Genomic DNA, 21081 nt, shown 5'->3' with positions numbered 1-21081 from the left:
GAAATTTTCAGGAGAGGGGGCAGTTTAGAGGACGGTAGGGCAGTTGCAGAGGTAGTTTTAGGGGGCGGAGCACTTTGCTTGGGGGTAAAGCGTGACTCTACATCTCATCCTTTGTGATTAATTTTCTACAGATAACGTGAGGGGATTAAGATGATTCTGTTTCATCCATTATGCTTGCTAGTTTCTGGTACTGTTTGCTAATGCTTGTAAAATAGCTGATACACACATACGTTTCTCTAGGTAGGGTCACTGTGTAATTTGTACATTTATTTAATACCATCACTTGTTTTGAATACAGAATGGATCTAATGTACAGTTTAGTAGACAAGGTCATTACTTAGAAATTACTGGACAAAACAAGTTAGATAAAGAGAGAAAAAAAGCATAGAAGATGAAGACCATTAAGAGGCTGGCAACATAAACAATGGCTTGTTTGCCTCTGTCTGCCAAACTCTTTGTTAGGCGTTTTGGTCCTGGCCCTTGATTTGTCTGGATGCCAATAGGTAGAACACTGCATCAGTGACCTAATGAACCTCAGGAAAAAGAACGACCTTCACACCCGCACAGCAGACGGGAACAATCAGTAGGAAAACACACAGCAGAAGGCCATGATGTTAAAACCCACCGAAGATAAAGTCCTTTCCAATCCAGGTATTTTTTGAAAAATGGAAATCACAATTTTAAATCATCAACCTCATGTTGAAACATTTCACAGTGGGCAATGGAAGGCTTTCCTTCAATTTTTCTCTTAATGCAGCTTCTATGCTCTGAAATCCTTCCCCAGGGCCGGCTCTACCTATGGAACAGGTGAGACTCTGCCCAGGGCACTAAAATCCTCATCTGGTCTACCTTCAGACTGCTAGAGAGATAGATGGCAGACTGAAATCATCAGTGCTGTCAGCCAGTGCCTCACCTGGTCCAGCAGGAGGGGGAGACACCGAATCACCAGGGGCAAACATGATTGCAGGGTTGGGGGTGCCAGTACAAAAGTTGTCTCAAGGCAGCTCTGCCCCTTGAGCCAGCCCTATCCTTCCTATAAATATTCAGTTGATGGCTGTGAGTGTGTGTGTGTGTAAGGGGGGGGGAAGGGGGTTAAATGGTAACTATCACCAGCTAGGTTAGACCCAAATATCCAATGCCAGGCCATGTCCGAGCTCCAGTATAGGGTTACCAGACATCTGGATCAGAGGCCTCCACGAGAATGGAGACTGCGGGAATCGTGTGGGTCAAGTGGGAACCCCTTAGGGATCCTCCCCAGGCTCACAGGACTCCCACATGGATGGAACCGGGGTTCCCGAGGCCTGGAAAGAGAATTAGTAGAAGATAGACAAAAGTAGAAACTGGCACCAAGATGATGGAAAAGCAAAATGTCCCACCAGCTACAGCAAGAGAGATGTTCATTTTGAGGGGGGCTAAGCTCAAAGTGGGAGGCCCAGGCCCCTCTCATGGTTATGCCACCAACTGTGTTTAGCACTTGCTGAGTTTGTTTAGGGTTTCCAGTTCAGTTTTGGGACATTTTTCTTCTGCAAACATTGTCCTGAAAAGTGCCTCTCTCAATTCTGCTTTAAATGATTTTGATGCTGTATTGTTTGATTCTTTACTCATTGCTGCATTAAAAACCATTTGTGGATTTTTTTTTTTTTTAAGTTCAATAAGTTTTATTGAAGGGTTTCAATACAAAACATAAGAACATGTGATTATGGTATCAATAAAGACATAGCAGTACAAGAAAAATGGTACACAGAGATGTAATACAGCAGCACCATAACTGCTCATGATACAAGCTAAAAACAGAAAAGGTGATGGGACAAAGAAAAAGAGGAGTAATAAACAGATCATGATGAGAAGCAGTAGTAATAAAACATCAACTGTATATTAGATCCGCACAGAGATATATAAACATGCATGAGTTACATTTACATGAAAAGATATAAACATCAATATGTCTATAGTGTCAGAGTAAGAATCAATGCTAGAATGATAATCGTGCAGAAAACCCAGCGCTAACCAAAATCAAGATGTAGCATAATCAAGCAAAGGGCTCCATAGTCTCTTAAATTTTTTCATGGAACCAGTTCTCTCAGCAGCTATACATTCAAATTTAACAAGCATACATATACTATTCCACCAATTATTATAACTCACTGCCTCCAAGTTCTTCCAGTTAATAAGAATGATCTTTAAAGCAGTGAGAATTAGAATGTGAAGTAGACACTCAAGATCATTTGGAAGAGGGTCTGTCGATCCAACACTTCCCATCACAATGACATGGTAGGATAAAGGAGTAGACATCTGAAGCAAGGAGCTGATGTCGGCCCATCCATTTGTGGATCTTGGAAGGACCTCTCACAAGCTACCTATGCCAGATGGTGGAACCAGATTTGTTCGTTCTACAGATATGAGCTTTATATTGCCAAAAAAATCCAACTCTTTTATTGAGAAATGGGCGACCCTACAGTCACATGACCTAATGTCTATTCTAATTCTTTCCGGTGATGTATGCATCTCTTATTTCTGTTCACTGTTATTTGTTTATATTATATTTTATTGTTGGTTTAAATAAACTAAGACTTTAACAAATCTATCACCCTTTCCGTAAAAAAGTATTTCCTCAGATTACACCGGAGCCTATCACCTCTTAACTTCATCTTATGCCCTCTCATTGCAGAGATTCTTTTCAAATGAAAAAGACTCGACTCATGCACATTTATATTATGTAGGTATTTAAACGTCTCTATCATATCGCCCCTCTCCCACCTTTCCTCCAAAGTATACAGATTGAGATCTTTATGTCTGTCCCTATATACCTTAACACAAAGACCATTTTAGTAGTCTTCCTCTGGACCGACTCCATCCTTTTTATATCTTTTTGAAGGGGCGGCCTCCATAATTGTACAGAATATTCTAAATGAGGTCTCACCAAAGTCTTATACAGGGGCATCAATACCTCCTTTTTCCTACTGGCCATACCTCTTCCTATGCATTCCCTAGCATTCTTCTAGCTTTCACCGTCACCTTTTCAACCTGTTTGGCGTGTCTACTCTATTGCAGATTTTGATATCATCTGCAAAGAGGCAAATCTTACCCGACAACCCTTTAGCAATATTGTTTATAAAAAGGTTAAAAAGAACAGGCCCAAGAATAGAACCTTGGGGCCCACCACTGGTAACATCCCTTTCCTCATAGCGATCTCCATCGCTTTCCACTCAACCAGTTCCTGACCCAGCCTGTCACTTTGGGACCCATCCCAAGGGCACTCAGTTTCTTTATTAGACATCTGTGTGGAACACTGTCATAGGGTGGGGATGGAGGGGATTCCTCACGGGGTTGGGCAGGGACGGAGGAGATTCCTTGCGGGGACAGACGGGGACATGTCCTTTTTGAGGACATGTCCAGGAGTCCAGACGGCTTTTCAAAACCCAGCACTTTGTCTGGGTTTTGAAAAGCTTCCCATCAAAATCGTGTCAGGAAAGGACATGCATGGATGCCATCTGGGGGCGGGGCTGGGGAGGCAGAACAGGGCGTAACACAGGCAGAACGGGGCAGACCTGGGCGGGCCTGGCCACGGGTCCGGATTTTCCTTCAGGTAACCCTACTCCAGTATGTCCAAGCACCAGATAAAGCTAGGACTGCTTTTTCTGTGGTCCAACTTGCCAGTTAGGTATGCTCGCATCAGTGCTGGATATCACTGGTGTCCATATAACTGCCCAGTCTGCCCTGATTCTGGCCAGATTTTGCTCCAGCAGTTAAGAGCCAAGATTCAGCTGCACTTCCCACAGGGCCGGCTTAAAGGAGTGTGGCACCTTGAGCCAACTTTTGCATTGGAGCTCCCCCCAACCCTGCAATCTGGTATCTCTCTCTCCCCCCACCCCAGTGTGATCTGGTATCTGCCCCTCTCTTGAGTCTTCCCCTCCTGCTGTACCAGGTGAAGCAAACAGATTGAACCAACCCTGATTGCTTGCTTATCACTGAATATTAGCGGTCGGCCAGCGCAGCGTCATTTAAGTAGGTAAGATCCTTTCCTGCTTGGTTAAATCACGCGGAATATCAACTCCCTTATTTTAAAACTTGTTATGGTTTATCCTACTTCTGCTAAGTTACATGAACATTGTTTGAAAAAAATATATATATAATTTTAGACTTGTCTATATATATTCAAAATAATCTTTTATTTCCAAACAGACATTACAGACTGAGCAGTGGCCATGCTTAAAAGGACAGACTTTTATGGTATACTCTTTTTTTATTGAAAAATAAAGCACAATACAGCAAGAAAGACACCACAATGTCAATATAACAATTCCCTCCTCCCTCCCCCCCCAAGACTTGGTATCAAACAAAGGAGGAATGAATGGAGCCAGATGTAACATACTGCCTATTCAAAAGGCAGCTCTTCACCCTCGGGGTCAAAGTGTTCCAAAAAGCTCACCAAGTGCGTTTAAATTGCTGACCCGTGGAAGAGTCCAAGTCCCGAATTTGTATCCGTTCCATCTTGAGCAAGGTAAGCGTCTGCATCCGCCATTGGGATAGTGAAAGAGGACACTGGGCAAGCCAATTAAGCAATATTGGACAGACTTTTATTATCTGTGCATCCCACAGTTCCAAAGAGTGTGGTAACGTGAACGAGTGCGGGCCTGGAGTAGAGTTACTAGACTTCTTCAAGAAAAAAAACAAAAAAGGGACATGTGGCCCTGCCCTGTTTCGCTCCCAGCCCCGCCCCCATACAAACCTCTTCTCTTCTCCTTCCCTGAGTCCGGATCACATCTGGAGGGCCTCTGAGCATGTGTGGATGAGGCACGATGATATCACATGTTGTATCCGCATATGCTCGGAGGCCCTCCAAATGCAGACCCGAGCTCGGGGCTCCAAAACCCGGACAAACTGCTGGGTTTTGAAAGTCTTTTCCAAAGAGGACGAGTCCGGGTTTTCCCAGATGACTGGTAACCCTAGCCTAGAGCCACACAGCGGATTAAGGTGAGCAGAATGACATTTATTTTGAAGTTATTCGCCCAGAAGCTCAGAACAGGTTACAAATTGACATTCACAATCGTTTTGAAAACAGACTAGTCAAGACAACAAATCGGTTACAGTAGATTCGCCCAGAAGCTCAGAACAGGTTACAAATTGACATTCACAATTGTTTTGAAAACAGACTAGTTAAGACAACAAATCGGTTACAGTAGACAATCACAGATCTTATTCTAGAGACCAGACTGGTTACAGCAAAGAATACTTGGAGAAGTATATTGAGGAAGTAGTCATTGATGGCCCGATTGGTGGAAGAGGAAGGTCTTTACTGTTCTACGGAGGGTCATTAGTGAGTCTAGTGACCTAATCTGTGTGGGTAGCTGGTTCCATAGCTGAGGTAGAAAATGGCTGTAGGAGCATTTACGCGCCGTACTCATCCGGAAGGATCTCCCTGTGGGAATGCTGAGTCTTTGTTCTACTTTGGAGCATAGGGGGTGGTTAGGGGTGTATGGGCGTAGCTTGGATGCTATGTAGGCTGGGGTTTTTTGGTGGAATCTCTTGTGGGTCATAGCCAGGGCTTTGAAGTTAGGAGTCCTGTTGAATTCAGTTAGGGGAGAAAAGAAAACACAAATTAGTCTGGCTCCCTGGAGTTACCACTACAATTGTTAACAGTTCATCTAGACCACCCTGCGGCCAGCTGGGTCAAATATATCAAATTGCATAGTTCCAAGTCAAACTTGGTCTACCTGACTGTTGCGGTTGCACTTCACACATAGGTGGTGGAGACACATGCAGTAGGGCGTCACTGGTTCCCTTTGAGCTCCTTAACCTAGCTGTACTCTGAGCTTTTGTACTTCCTAGTTCTTGCTTTCCTGGCTCCACCCCTGCTATGTCACTTCCCCTTTGGGCGGGGCTATGAATCTTAAGGTGGTTCTGACACTGTGAGGGGGCATCTGTATTTATTTTATTTTATTTTATTTTAAAAATTTCTATTCCGCAGGAATCCCCCATAACCCACGGGACTCCCACGGGGACCCCCCTCTAGCCAACGGGACTCCCATGGGGATGGAAGGCTTTGGAAGCAGGGTTCGTCTATATAATATAATGGACACGTCAGCCTTAGTAAAAGAGGGGGTTTATAAGTTAATTACCTGAACAGAAAACAAAAAAAAGGTTTCACCAAAGAGATTCCACAAGGAAAACAGCAGCGGAAACACAAAAGAAACTGTGGAATTGATGATCCTGTCAGAAGTAATTGCTGCTTTTTATGGGGACGGACAGGGATGGAGGTAATTCCTTGTGGGGATGGGTGGGGACAGAAAGGATCCTGGTGGGGACGGAGAGGATCCTGGCGGGGAGGGGCGGGGATGGAGAGGCTCCTGGTGGGGACGGGCGGGGATGGGTGGGATTTTTGTCCCCGCGCAACTCTCTACTACATACTGTCATTCCTTCCAGCCTCTCATTTCTTTTCGGAGAATATGGGGGAAGGAAACTTACCTACTAAGCGTAGCTGACGTCCTGGCTGTGCCTTTGCAAACAGTCAATAAGTGAGAACAAGTACCCACTGCACAGAACTTGCCTGGGTACAGCACATGTTGTACAATTTGTTGATTAAACAGATGAACGATGGCTGGCTTAAAACCCACATGACTTGCAGGTGATTATGTCGATTGGTTATTCAGTTCGACTGATCTTTAATCTGAAAAAGGTTCATCGTGTCACCCCTTTTTTCCATGAATTGCATTGGTTGCCAGTCGAGGCTCGTGCGAAATTTAAATCTGGTTGCATTTGTTATAAGGTATTGTTGGCCCTTGAACCTAATTATCTTGTGGATTCGTTCCCATTTGTTAATTCAAAGCGCTCTCGACGCATGCACGCTGTATTTACCTTTCCTTCAGTCAAAGGTTGTCAATATAAAAATGATCAGCGTCTCCTGTCGTTTCCAGCTGCAATACGGGATAAAGATTTGAATTCTCTGACAGCGACCTCTTGCTCATAGCATTTTAGGAGACAACTGAAAACGTATTTGTTTACAAGTTTTTGGGGAGTTAATATATTATATTCCACTGCATATCTACAGTTTTTTTTATTCTGTTTTGTAAACCTCCTAGAACTTAATGGTACTGCGGTATAGAAATAACTTTTTATGTTATATTATTAAATTAAGGCAGTCCCTAACCTGCCCTCTGAGCTGGAACTTTTTCATTTCCCTTTATTTTGAATTTTGGAAACTTTGGGGTAAATTTCCAAAAGCTTAGCTGGGACTTACGTGTGTGTAAAATTAAAGAGTTACACGCATAAGGGAAGAGATTATGGATTTAACTCACACCTTTCCTCATAGTAGTCCAAGATGAGTTACATTCAGGTATTCTAGAGATTTTCCTCCTTATCCCTAGAGGTCCACGTTTCGGCTGGATTGTGTCTTCGTCAGGGATCCTGAGTACTGATTGCAGGTTGCATTCAATAGAAACAAAACAACTTATTGCCTTTTTAATTGATATATGTATCTTATTGCCTTCAGCTCCTCCTGTCCAGTTCCAGTGAGTTCCTACTATCCAGGTAAAAAAGAAAAAGCCCTTCTGTGCTTCATTTGTTCCAGCAGGTTCATACTTTCTATTAGTGAAACCTATCATAATGCAAGTGACAGAGCGTATGGAAGGGGATAAGGGAGGGGTGCAGGAATGAAAGAGGAAAGTCTAGAAGGCTCCAGAGAGGAGGATACTGTGGAATTCTTCTGTACAAACAAAAGAAATAAGGAATTTACTGAAGAACAACAATATATTATTATTCATTCTTGGAAGATGTCAGTGCCAAGACTTTTGTCAGAGACAAGGCTACGATGGGACAGATAAAAGCATCAATGGGTTATTGAAGGACACGTTAGACTGCACACATAAATTATTTTGCGATAATATAGCAGCATCCTAAGGATCTTGTCTGCTTAGCCAGGCTTTTCTTAGAGCATACTACTACTTCACTGGAAGACTGTTTCATACATCTATCAAGTTTTCCAAGCTTCCAGGCTTATTACTCATCTGATATATTCTCTCTCAGTTTACAAGTGAGATAGACCATCATTCAATACAAATAGTGAGGAACTACATTGTCATAGAAAGCAAAGATGAAAAGGTATAGAGGCTCTCCTTCCCCACAGCAGAGAAAACCAGGCGCAAAGCATGTGCCAGTCCCAGCTATTCTAACAGCGGTGAAGTAGTACGTGTGTTTCCTTTTACATTCTTAACCTTTTGGAAGTGAGGTTTAGTATGCAATATATATATTTTTTTCATGTGCTTTGTTTGAGTAATGCATTATTAAACACCTTTTTCTATTATTATCAAATATAGGAGCCTTCTTTAGCCCAAAAATAGAAGTTTAGTATTTTGTTCATGTGCTTTGCTTAAGTAATGCATTATTAAACATAATTTGAGCTTAATATCACCCTGGAGTCCTCTATACCCCAAAAATAAAAGCCCTGTTCACCTATAAATGGACGCCTATGACACGCCTAAGTGACGTCCACCTAATTCACATCTAGCTAGCACCTAGCTCATGCTCAAAAGTAGACCTGGTTTGCAACGCCTACATTTTAGGCCTTAGGTAGATGCATTCAGGCACGTCCAAATCGAAGCCACTCGCTAAATGGAAGTCCAAATCGAAGCCACTCCCACACAACATCTATGCCAAGCCCATACCTATTTTTTAGGCGCAGCTTTTCCCGATGGTTGTCCATTAAATTGTGGACGTCTATTTGTAGAATTGCGGCCAGAATTTAAAAGTCTAAGGGCTCCTTTTACAAAGGTGCGCTAGCGTTTTTAACTCGCGCACTGGATTAGCACGCGCTAGCCAAAAATCTACTGCCTGCTCAAAAGGAGGTGGTAGCGGCTAGCGCACGCGGCAATTTAGTGCGCACTATTCTGCGCGTTAAGGCCCTAGCGCACCTTTGTAAAAGGAGCCCTAAGTTCCAATTAAGGCTTGTTAAAGTCATTAATTGAACTTATTATCCACTTTATTTGGACTCCAAAGTCGGTGGTCATCCACATTGTGGACGCCTAAAGTTAGATGTCCTTTACAGAATTTAGCCCACAATGCTTAGGGCCTCAAATATAGGGATCCAATCTAATTAGATAGAAATTTAAATGTAACAATTTATTGCAATTCTATGAATGCAATCTGTATATTGTAATACTATGAATGTATATTGTAAACTGTTCATGAAGGGCATAGAGAGAGTAGAGAGGGACAGAAAGAGAGAGAAAAAGAGAGAAAGAAAGAAAGAGAGAGAGAGAGAGAAAGAAAGAGAGAGAGAGAGAGAGAGAGAGAGAGAGAGAGAAAGAGAGAGAGAGAAAGAAAGAGAGAGAAAGAAAGAGAGAGAGAGAGAGAGAGAGAGAGAAAGAAAGAGAGAGAGAGAGAGAGAGAGAGAGAGAGAGAGAGAGAGAGAGAGAAAGAAAGAGGAGAGAGAGAGAGAGAGAGAGAGAGAGAGAGAGAGAAAGAAAGAGAGAGAGAGAAGAGAGAGAGAGAGAGAGAGAGAGAGAGAGAGAGAGAGAGAGAGAGAGAAAGAGAAAGATTGGAGAAACTGGGACTCTTTTCCCTGGAGAAGAGGAGACTTAGAGGGGATATGATAGAGACAAGATCATGAAGGGCATAGAGAGAGTAGAGAGGGACAGAAAGAGAAAAGGGAGACAGAGAGAAATAGAGAGAGAGAGAGAAAGAAAGAGAGAGAGAAAGGGAGAGAGAGAAAGAGAAAGATTGGAGAAACTGGGACTCTTTTCCCTGGAGAAGAGGAGACTTAGAGGGGATATGATAGAGACTTACAAGATCATGAAGGGCATAGAGAGAGTAGAGAGGGACAGATTCTTCAAACTTTTGAATAATAAAAGAACAAGAGGGCATTCGGAAAAGTTGAAAGGGGACAGATTCAAAACGAATGCTAGGAAGTTCTTCTTTACCCAACGTGTGGTGGACACCTGGAATGCGCTTCCAGAGAACGTAATAGGGCAGAGTACGGTACTGGGGTTCAAGAGAGGATTGGACAATTTCCTGCTGGAAAAGGGGATAGAGGGGTATAGATAGAGGATTACTGCACAGGTCCTGGACCTGTTGGGCCGCCGCGTGAGTGGACTGCTGGGCACGAAGGAAAATGCTTGAATACCTGATTGTAAAACCGCTTAGATAACCTTGATAGGCGGTATATAAAAACCTAATAAAACTTGAAAAAACTCAGGTCTGACCCAGCGGAGGCACTGCTTATGTTCTTATGTTCTATTTGAGGAGGATGGGATATAAAACCAAATAAAATACAAAAAAAAATATGGGGGGAAAAACAGTGCAGAAATCAATCAAACATTATCTATATTCAGCAATCTTAGATGCGGCAGAGCCTTCTTCTTTGATGTCTGTCATGATAAAAATCAACAGTTGATTGAACAAGATTTTGTTTCTTTGCTGGCATTGATACCACTTCATCACTCTAGGTTTATGGCTTACTAGACACGACTTGCATCTAACATAAATACTGCTATCTTTCTCACTTACTAAATCAAAAATGTGACATAAACAGACCGCTTAAATGTCAGAAACCAGGTTATCTTTATCAGCTTGTGCTGCACCCTTGAACAATTTCACTCAAAGGGAAGTTTGCCGCAAACCGCAAGCTGCCTAATAATGGGCCTAGTGATGCAAAGAAAATCGGACGGGTATCACTAAAACTCTTGAAGACACAATTATTTGTTGAAGCGTTAATGTAGCTGGTTTTAAAAAAAGGTTTGGACAAGTTCCTGGAGGAAAAGTGGATTGATTTTTCACTCCGTCAAAAATTTCAAAGACTAAGGGGACAGGGGAATACTTTTTAAACCAATAGGAGGAAATATTTTTTCACTCAGAGAATAGTTAAGCGTTGCTAAAAGTTGTGGTAAGAGTGGATAGCGCAGCTGGTTTTAAGAAAGGTTTGGACAATTTCCTGGAGGAAAAGTACATTGTCTGTTATTAAGAAATGAGAAACAGAAGTGGAATTCCAAAAATCAATAGAGATTAATTCTTATTTTCTTATATACCCAGAAAGAATATCATAATTCTTTGAAGAAAAAAAAATTATATATATACTGTGTACTACAACTATCTGGACTTTCTAGAGGGAGAAAGACCTCAGAATAATTACTTGTCATTAAAAGCCACCCTTGTAGATCTTTAAATATACTTATTGTGGATGTGCTCTTAAAATTCATAAATAATCAACAATAGCAAATCCATATGGTTGGAGAATCATTAATTCTAATCAGCGTTTAGAATTAATGATTCTCCAACCATAAGATAAGTTGATTGGGACTTTCCTCATGGCAAGGTGAAACACTACCACAGAGCTCCTTGGCTGTCCCACGTCTAATATCAAAGCATTCACTGATCATAGGTGGGTTCCATGTATTACCTAGGTCAGGGGTTTCCCAAATCTGTCCTGGTGATCCAGTGGCCAACTGCGTTTTCAGGATAGTCACAATAAATATGCAAAAGCTAAATTTGCATATATTAAGCTTCCTTAAGATAGGGGAGAAAAATTGTTTATTGATGCGGTGTTCAGTTAATATTTTTATGTACCATAGATAGTTTTATATTTATTTTCTCTATTCCGTTGTTTTTTTTTCTTCATAGAGCGCTAAAAGACTCCTCACCTGAACTTCCATATCGCAGTTACGTAGCTGCCAGGGAGTCTGATCTTTCTTGTGCCCTAACAGAGCCTCTCTTCAAACCTTTTGCTTTGTCCATTCGCAGAACTACAGTGAATGTGGCCTGTCGGGATCTTCAATATAAGTTTTCTCTTCGTCCTTACGGTCTCTCCACGAAGGGCCTATTTAGCAGGCATAAGGCAGTCTTCTGGATGCTTGAAATGTGGTACCCGTGAAGCAACCTTGGATCACATGTTCTGGAACTGTCTTATGGTCTATCGCTTTGGGGATTCTTTGCTTCAAACCATCTCCTCCCTTTGGACTTCTGGTGTAAAACTGGACCCTGGCATCTTATTTGATGTTTTCTCGCTGCAAACGCCTGCTCCCCCTGGATATTCTGCCTCGTATTTGATGCTTTCTCGCTGCAAACGCCTACTCTCTCTGGATATTCTGCCTCGTATTTGATGTTTTCTCGTTGCAAACGCCTACTCTCTCTGGATATTCTGCCTCGTATTTGATGTTTTCTCGTTGCAAACACCTACTCTCTCTGGATATTCTGCCTCGTATTTGATGTTTTCTCGTTGCAAACGCCTACTCTCGCTGGATATTCTGCCTCTTATTTGATGTTTTCTCGCTGCAAACGCCTGCTCCCGCTGGATATTCTGCCTCGTATTTGACGTTTTCTCGCTGCAAACGCCTGCTCCCACTGGATATTCTGCCTCGTATTTGATGTTTCTCGTTGCAAACGCCTACTCTCTCTGGATATTCTGCCTCGTATTTGATGTTTTCTCGTTGCAAACACCTACTCTCGCTGGATATTCTGCCTCGTATTTGATGTTTTCTCGCTGCAAACTTCTGTTCCCGCTGGATATTCTGCCTCGTATTTGATGTTTTCTCGCTGCAAACGCCTACTCTCGCTGGATATTCTGCCTCGTATTTGATGTTTTCTCGCTGCAAACGCCTGCTCCCGCAGGATATTCTGCCTTGTATTTGACGTTTTCTCACTGCAAACGCCTGCTCCCGCTGAATATTCTGCCTCGTATTTGATGTTTTATTGCTGCAAATGCCTGCTCCCCCTGGATATTCTGTCTTGTATTTGATGTTTTCTTGCTGCAAACGCCTGCTCCCGCTGGATATTCTGCCTCGTATTTGATGTTTTCTCGTTGCAAACGCCTACTCTCTCTGGATATTCTGCCTCGTATTTAATGTTTTCTCGTTGCAAACACCTACTCTTGCTGGATATTCTGCCTCGTATTTGATGTTTTCTCGTTGCAAACGCCTACTCTCGCTGGATATTCTGCCTCGTATTTGATGTTTTATCGCTGCAAACACCTACTCCCGATGGATATTCTGCCTCGTATTTGACGTTTTCTCACTGCAAACGCCTGCTCCCACTGGATATTCTTCCTCGTATTTGATGTTTTATCGCTGCAAACGCCTGCTCCCCCTGGATATTCTGCCTCGTATTTGATGCTTTCTCGCTGCAATTGCCTGCTCCCGATGGACATTCTGCCTTGTATTTGATGTTTTCTCGCTGCAAACGCCTGCTCCCGCTGGATATTCTGCATCGTATTTGATGTTTTCTCTCTGCAAATGCCTACTCCCACTGGATATTCTGCCTTTCTTCAATGAGCAATATTGATGGGGGAAAAGGCAATTCTTTTACTGACAGAGCCCCTCTTTACAACAGTGGAGATAGCTTATGGCTAATTTGCTGAAAATGGAACACACACAGGTCAAGCGTTTTGAGTTCCCCTCGGGCTTGAAGTTTACTCGTATTTGGAGCATGTTCTGGAACTCCTTTTCTCTTATAACCCGGAGCTGACTGCTAAACTTTTGACTGAGTCCTTTTTGTTTTCATAATTTGACTTTTCTTGTTTTTGGTTTTCGTTGTGTGTGTGTGTGGGGGGGGGGGTACAGGTGGGTTGTTTCCTCGCTATAACAAAACTATTTGAGCTCATGTAGATCTCGTTGATTCTTAGTGTTCAGTGTTCTACTGATGTTGGTAGCATTTTGGTTTTTTTTTCTGCTGAATTCAATAAAAATGATTTCAACATAATTATTGCTCTATGATATAGATCACCTCGAATTTTTCAAAAGATGGGATGTCTAATAAATACATAGATAAAAAGCCTGCAAATCATCCCGAAGTTACAAAAACCTTAATAACAAATGTGAAGATCCAAACCCTCGCCTCACATTCTGCTTTGTTAGTTATGTTTAAGTAATTAGACATCAGGGTGTGGGTGTGTTTATGTTGTTATGAGATTATCACACACCCTGGGAAGGTGGAGGTGGCAAACTCAGTTGTTTTGCTCTGACTCCCATCCTGTTGCATGCATGGACGTGTAGTCCACATCTGGACTGGAGGAGGATCGCCAAGCTTCATCAGGTTCACCACAGCTGAGGAATGTCCTGGGACTGGAGCTGATTGAGGATCTGCCAGTAATCCTGGACACATCCTCAGCAGCTGCAGAGGGAGAGGTTCTCTCCAAAAACCCAATGAGGGCTACCCACTGAGCCTCAGCACATCATTGTGGAAGAATTCGCTCTCAGAACTGGAGAACAGCCAGACAAGTGGTTGCGTACCGTATTTTATGCTAATTACGGGAGGGGGGAGTCCTATTTTGGATCTCTAAAGAAAATGCTCAGTGCAAAAGCTGTAATATATTTGTTATGCTCTGTGGCAGCAATTTTTATAACAAAACACCCAAATTCCTTTTCCCCCCAAATGTGAGGCGTAGACATTTGAACTTTTGAGATATTTGAATGGTTTTATTGAGGTTCTATTGCTTGTAATATTCCTTCTTTGTCCCCTTTTTATGTTATTTATTATTTCATTTCTTTCCTTCTATTTTCTTGTTGTTGATGACGGGTGGTGGGGGGGGGGGGAGGCTTGAGGTGGTAGGTTGTTATTAAAAATTGTTTGAGCTGGCAGCTTGTTCTGTGTTGCTTCACATTTTGTATTACCAGTTTTGTGCTTGTTCCATTTGCTTATGTTTTGCTCAATAAAAATTATTTAAAGATAAGAAAACACCCATCTTGAAAGTCCAGAAGGGCAACTATTCTACATGGGTGACTTATATATTAGGCACTTTAATGTAAAAGCCCTACTGTCTTGTTTGGTGTTCTCCCATATTATTTTTCTAAAAAGAAGGGCTTTTTTTCGCTGGTCCACCTTAGCGGCGCTGAATGTATCCTGCTCGCATGGAGAGAAGCCTCAGCACCAACCGTGCAGAGAGGTTGCGGACTTGGATTCCCTTGTTGGACTTCAATTTCAACATGTATGGGAACCTGTCTGGAACACCTTGACTCCAGTGGCGTGGAGTCGGATACTGAACGAATGGCTATTGCTTCCTGTTGTTATTGTGGAGATAGGGACCCTTTGAGGGGGAGGGGATTGGGATTGTTGGGAGTGTCATTATGAACGAGCATGGCTGAACATTTTGTCTTATTATAATGTTTTCTCTGTTGATTGCTCAATAAAAATCGTTTCCCATAAATTAGGCATACGAATTTACACCCACTTATGTATTTTATACAACATGGGCCTGATTCTATATAGCATGTACTAATTTGTAATAGAACAAATGATTTGTACGTAATGTCTTATCTTATTTTATTTTGTCCACCCTGCTCTCTTTTTATGTATTGAAACATGTAATTCGCATTGAAATATATGATATTGCGTAAAAAATCAAAATCTATTAAACTTGAAACTTGATGCCTACAAATTCAGCACGACTAATGCAGCGCTAAGCACGATTCTACAATGTGCACGTACCTTTTTACAGAGTCGCCTTTAACGCATAACTTAGGTGCAGACATTTAGACCAGCTAAAACCAGGCTTAAATGCCTGTGCCTAACTTTTAGAAATGGCCCCCGATCTGCCCTGGCCACTCCCCCTTTTCAATTCATACCTAACTTTCAATTTGTCCCAATTAGCGTCAATTACGAGGTGTTAATTGCCAATTACCAGCACCAATGAGGCCATTTAATTGTGTGCATACATCGGCTATGCGCACCGATGTATGCATACAACTTTAAGTGCCATATACAGAATTTAGAGATATGCGCCTAAATCGCAACTCTGCTTCCACTCTCCAGCTAGTCTCTTGAGATTTCAGGCATGCTGCGGCACACTGGGGAGGAGAGGCGCCAGCAAGAGGCATGTCTTGTAGGCAACCAGCCAGCGCCTCTCCTCTCTGGCCTTCTTCCCTGCTGGCACCCTCCACTAGCATCTCAGGGTCCGTCTGAAGGGCCTTTGCGCATATGCAGATGACGCCCACGCACTTACGGGTACCCTGAGCTGCGGCCACAACCTTTAGTGTGCCACAGCTCGAGAAAGTTTGCGGGACACTGTTAAAGTGTTCACATGCTTAAGCATGTGCACTTAAACAAACTTTTTTTTGCACGTATAACCTGCTTTACAAATGGAACAATCTTTATAAAATGACCCCTGTAGACCTTATTTATATCCTAAGTGGTTTTACATTCAGGTACTTAAATAAATTTCCCTATCTGTCCTGGTGGGCTCAAACTCTATCTAGTGTACCTGGGGCAAATGAGGGGGATTAAGTGACTTGCCCAAGGTCACAAGGAGCAGTGAGGGATTTGAACCCACAACCTCAGGGTGCTGAGGCTGTGGCTCTAACCCCTGCACCACATACTTCCTATATGTCTTTTGCATTGTATTTTGCACAGTTGATACTTCCTGCTTGAAATTGCTTTGGTAGCTGCTGTAAACCTGAAATGCAAGGTGTAACATGGAAATAACTATATTCCTGTTCATTCTTTTAGAAAATCATCCACATATCACAACACAGACATTTTCTTTTAATGTACAAGATTCAGGTTGTAATCTGAGAGTGAACATTTTTTCCTCCACCAATTGCATAAGAAAAAAAGTTAACATGTTTTTAGGTCAGTCACTTTTAGGTAATTCCATTTTAACAATGCAAGAGGGTTGCGTCTCTTTTGGAGGCTCAAGTGGTTATTTTAGAAGCCCTATTGGTGATTTACATGTGTAAATATTGGCATTTAAATCTCTCTCATAAATGTAGAGAACCCGGTTTTAGAAAGCTGGGCTTTCCATGCGTATATCTGCACTCTGGGCATTTGGCAAGGGGACTTGGTTTGGGCAGGAACATGACAGAACCTAAATCTGCACATGTATCCCCTATTTCAGAAGAGGAATGCATGCATGTGATCAAAAAGGGTCAATATTGGCTCTTACAACTGTTCCTGGATCTGTACAGGTGTTTGAAAAGTGCTTATTTTGGGCAGTTCTGTTTTGGAGACATGAAGGGTGTTCTCCTTCATTGCTCTGTGCTTAGGGCTAGATTCTCAAGGCTTTAACGCCGTCGCTAAACTGTTTTCCAGCAGTTTAGCCTGTACGCAGTTTAGCGACGGATTATCAAAAGGGACTATCTCCCTCTTTAGCAAGGATTCTAGCAGTCTCCGACACTGACATGCAAATGACCTCTTCAACATTGAAATGAGCCCTCCGATGGAAAAGCCTCAGAACCCCATTAGGGAAGACACCCTTCAATAACTAGAGAGGGTAAATAACGCAAGTAATGCATGTGGGAAAGAGGAACCCGAACTATAGCTATGTGATGCTGGGTTCTGTGTTAGGAGTCGCTGCCCAGGAAAAGGATCTGGAGGATCATTGTTGAGGATACGTTGAAACCCTCAGCTCAGTGTGTGGCGGCGGCTAAGATGTTAGGAATTATCAGGAAAGGAATGGAAAACAAAGAGGAAAATGTTATAATGCCCTTTTAGTGCTCTATGGTACAGCCGCAACTTGAATACTGTATGCAATTCTGGTCACCATATCTCAAAAAAAATATAGCAGAATTAGAAAAGATACAGAGAAGGGTGACGAAAATGATGAAAGGCTAAAGTGGCCTGCGCTCGTCTGCTTGGAGAAGACATGGCTCAGAGCCACTTGATATAGTGTATCTAGATTTTCAGAAAGATTTTGACAAAGTTCCTCACGAGAGGCTCCTGAGAATATTAAAGAGTCATGAGACAGGAGGCAATGTTCAGTTTTGGATTAGGAATTGGTTATCGGATAGAAAACAGAGGGTAGGGTTAAATGGTCACTTTTCCCAATGGAGGAGAGTAAACAGTGGAGTGCCAAAGGGATCTGTACTGGGACCGGCGCTATTTAACTTATTTATAAATGATCTGGAAATTGGAACGACCAGTGAGGTGACTAAACTTGCAGATGACACCAAACTGTTTAAAGTTGTTAAAACATATGCAGAATGTGAAACATTGCAGGGAGACCTTGGGAAATTGGAAAACTGGGTGTCCAAGTGGCAGATGAAATTGAACGTGGACAAATGCAAAGTGATGCACATTGGGAAGAATAACCCAAATCATAGTTGCCAGATGCTGGGGTCCACCTTGGGGTGTCAGTGCCCAAGAAAAAGATCTAGGTGTCATTGTACATAATACGCCGAGACCTTCCACTCAATGTGTGGAGATGTCCATAAAAGCAAACAGGAGAGAAGGAATTATTAAAAAGGGATGGTTACCAAGACTAAGAACGCTATAATGCCTCTGTATCTCTCCATGGTGCGACCTCACCTTGAGTATTGTGTTCAATTCTGGTCGCCTTATCTCAAAAAAGATATGGCAGAACTAGAAAAGGTTCAAAGAAGAGCGAGCAAAATGATAAAGGGGATGGAAATCCTCTTGTATGAGGATTGACTAAAGAGGTTAGGGTTTTTTAGCTTGAAAAATGACGGCTGAGGAAAGATACAGTATGAGTGGTGTAAAACGGGTACAAGTAGATCGATTTTTTTACTCCATTAAAAATTACTAAGACCAGGGGACACTAAATGAAGTTTCAGGGAAATACTTTTAAAACCAATAGGAGGAAATATTTTTTCACTCAGAGAATAGTTAAGCTCTGGAAAATGTTGCCAGAGAATGTGGTAAGAGCGGTTATCATAGCTGGTTTAAAAAAAAAAAAAGCTTAAGTTCCTGGAGGAAAAGTCCATAGTTTGTTATTGAGACAGACATGGGGGAAATGACTGCTTGCCCTGGATCAGTAGCATGGATTCTTTCTACTATCTGGGGTTCTAGAATGTTTCTACTCTTTGGGTTTTTGCCAGGTACTAGTGACCTGGATGGCCACCGTGAAGATGGGCTACTGGGCTAGATGGACCATTATTCTGACCCAGTAAGGCTAGTCTTATGTTCTTAAATCCTTAGGCACACTGACATTTAGACCAGGGTTTCCATCAAGCTCAGTGTCTTGTTTTCAATAGTGACCAATCTAAGTCAAAGTACCAGAGAAGATCCCAAAAGAGTAAAACAGATTTTATGCTGCTTATCCCTGGAATAAGCAGTGGATTTTCTCAAGTCTACCTTAATAATGGCTTTATGAACTTTTCTTTTTAGGAACGTGTCCAAACCTTTTTAAACCCTGCTAAGCTAACTGCTTTTACCACATTCTCTGGCAACGATCCCAAAAATTAAACTCAAGTTCACTTATTGTGGATGCAAGGTCACCTTCCCTGCAACAAAATCTAGGGGAGTTTAAGGCCATATTTTCAGCACAGGACTATGAAACTTGGAGATCTGGCTTCTGATCCTACCTTCCTCATTCTCTCTATGAACGTGACCATGTCACCTAACATCTTGTGCTCAGGCTTAGAGCATAAACTCTATGAGGTAGAGCCCTTGTAATCATGTGGCCTATTTCTGTAGCCATGGACATACCGAAACAGCTATTTAAATAACAGCAATCATGCTTGGAATGTGCTGAGAGCTCCTGCAGGAAGCACACAGAACTTTCTGTTCATTGCACAAGGTGATGCATCTTCTGACACAATCAATAAGTATATCTTATGACAAGAAGATTGGAAACTCATCCTGACAGACCGATACTAGCTGGCATCGTTTTCAGGCAGACTTTTGCATAGATGCCAAACGTACCAAATGAACAGCAGACAAAGCCAGCCGGTGAGCAGTCAATGAACGTAGGCAACAAGAAGGCTTATCGGGAACTAATAATTTTCCTAAGTCATCTGGTTGACCTGATTGTAATGCTTTATCCGCAAGCATTAAAGCCTTATGCATAAGGCGAAATTTAACGGGAAGCCAATGGTACTCCTTTAAAAAAAGGAGAAATGTGATCATACCTCCGAGCATTCACATGAACTCTGAATAGTTTGTAATTTCTTAATACTTGAGCCAACGAGGAAAAGACCACATGATCAATTCCCTAAATTAAAGGGCAAAGAGGTGTAAAGGCAGGATTTCCTGTGTGTGTTAACGTTCCCAATCTGTTTAAAATGTGACTACGAGCTCTTGGGGCCAGGGTCTGAATATATGGGTCCCAAATAGAATAGAAAAAAAATGTTGAGATTTAAAAGTAAAATGGAGAACTCTAAGCTCCAACAAGAGCAGATCGTGAAATTTGTCACACTAATTCCAGTAAGATATATTTCTTCCTTAATATACAAGCCTTCATCACCCATATCCTGGACTCCTTACCTTTAAGACCCAGGGCAGAAACTTGGCCCAAAAGGATACCACTAGATAGGAAGGCAAGATATGTACTTTAAGTAGACATTCAAAGTACATGAATAAGGATCTCCAAAAGAATTCGATAAGGTGAGGGGATCCGAGATGGCCACGGTACAGACGCTCTGAGAGCGACGCATCTGCCCACTCCATTCAATTATTTTTTTTTTTCCTGCTTAGTTGGCTTTGCAGCCTAATTTACCTTTGGGATGCCAAAGAGAAGGGGCAGGAGTGCGGCTGGTGCCTTGCGGCGCTCTGAAGTACCCTCCTACGGCAGAGTCGACGAGATGTTGTGACGGTTGCAGGAGGCAGTTTTGCCTGTGTCGGGAGCAAGCCCGCTGAGAGCACCTGAAGGGGGTGAGATCGGGGTTGTCTCTCCTGGGCTAGAGACCACCTTAAGTCCCAACTTGAGAGCTCCACCTCCGCGACCACGGTCTACCAGCTCTCCAGGGGTAGAGGAAACCCCGGAGATGGGGGAGGTATTTTTCCTGAGGCAGCAGGAACATCGCTGGAAACTGAGGAAGCAGTGCTCTCTGACCAGGGAGTAACTGCAGAAGAAGCTGGGGTAGGACAAGCAACTGGAGGTGAAAGATTCCAGCCAGAACTTAACCAGGAAAGCCCTTCTTCTTCTGACGGTGAGCACTTTTACACCCAGCAAAGTTTTCCAATATGGGAGAAACCAGCACAAGTGACTTAAGACTCATTATGGGATCTGATTGCAAATTTTACTAAAACTATCAGTCCCAATTTCCAATACATTGAGGGAAAATTGATCCAACACTCTAGAGAGCTGAAAGATTACATTACATTACATTAGGGATTTCTATTCCGCCTGTGCCTTGCGGTTCTAGTGGATTACAAAATAGAAGATATCTGGGCATTTCCAGTAGAATTACATTACAGGAGAAGAGT

The sequence above is a fragment of the Geotrypetes seraphini genome, chromosome 14 (genome assembly GCF_902459505.1).
Source record: "Geotrypetes seraphini chromosome 14, aGeoSer1.1, whole genome shotgun sequence".
Taxonomy (NCBI): Eukaryota; Metazoa; Chordata; class Amphibia; order Gymnophiona; family Dermophiidae; genus Geotrypetes; species Geotrypetes seraphini.
Note: the sequence above shows the minus strand (reverse complement) of the source record.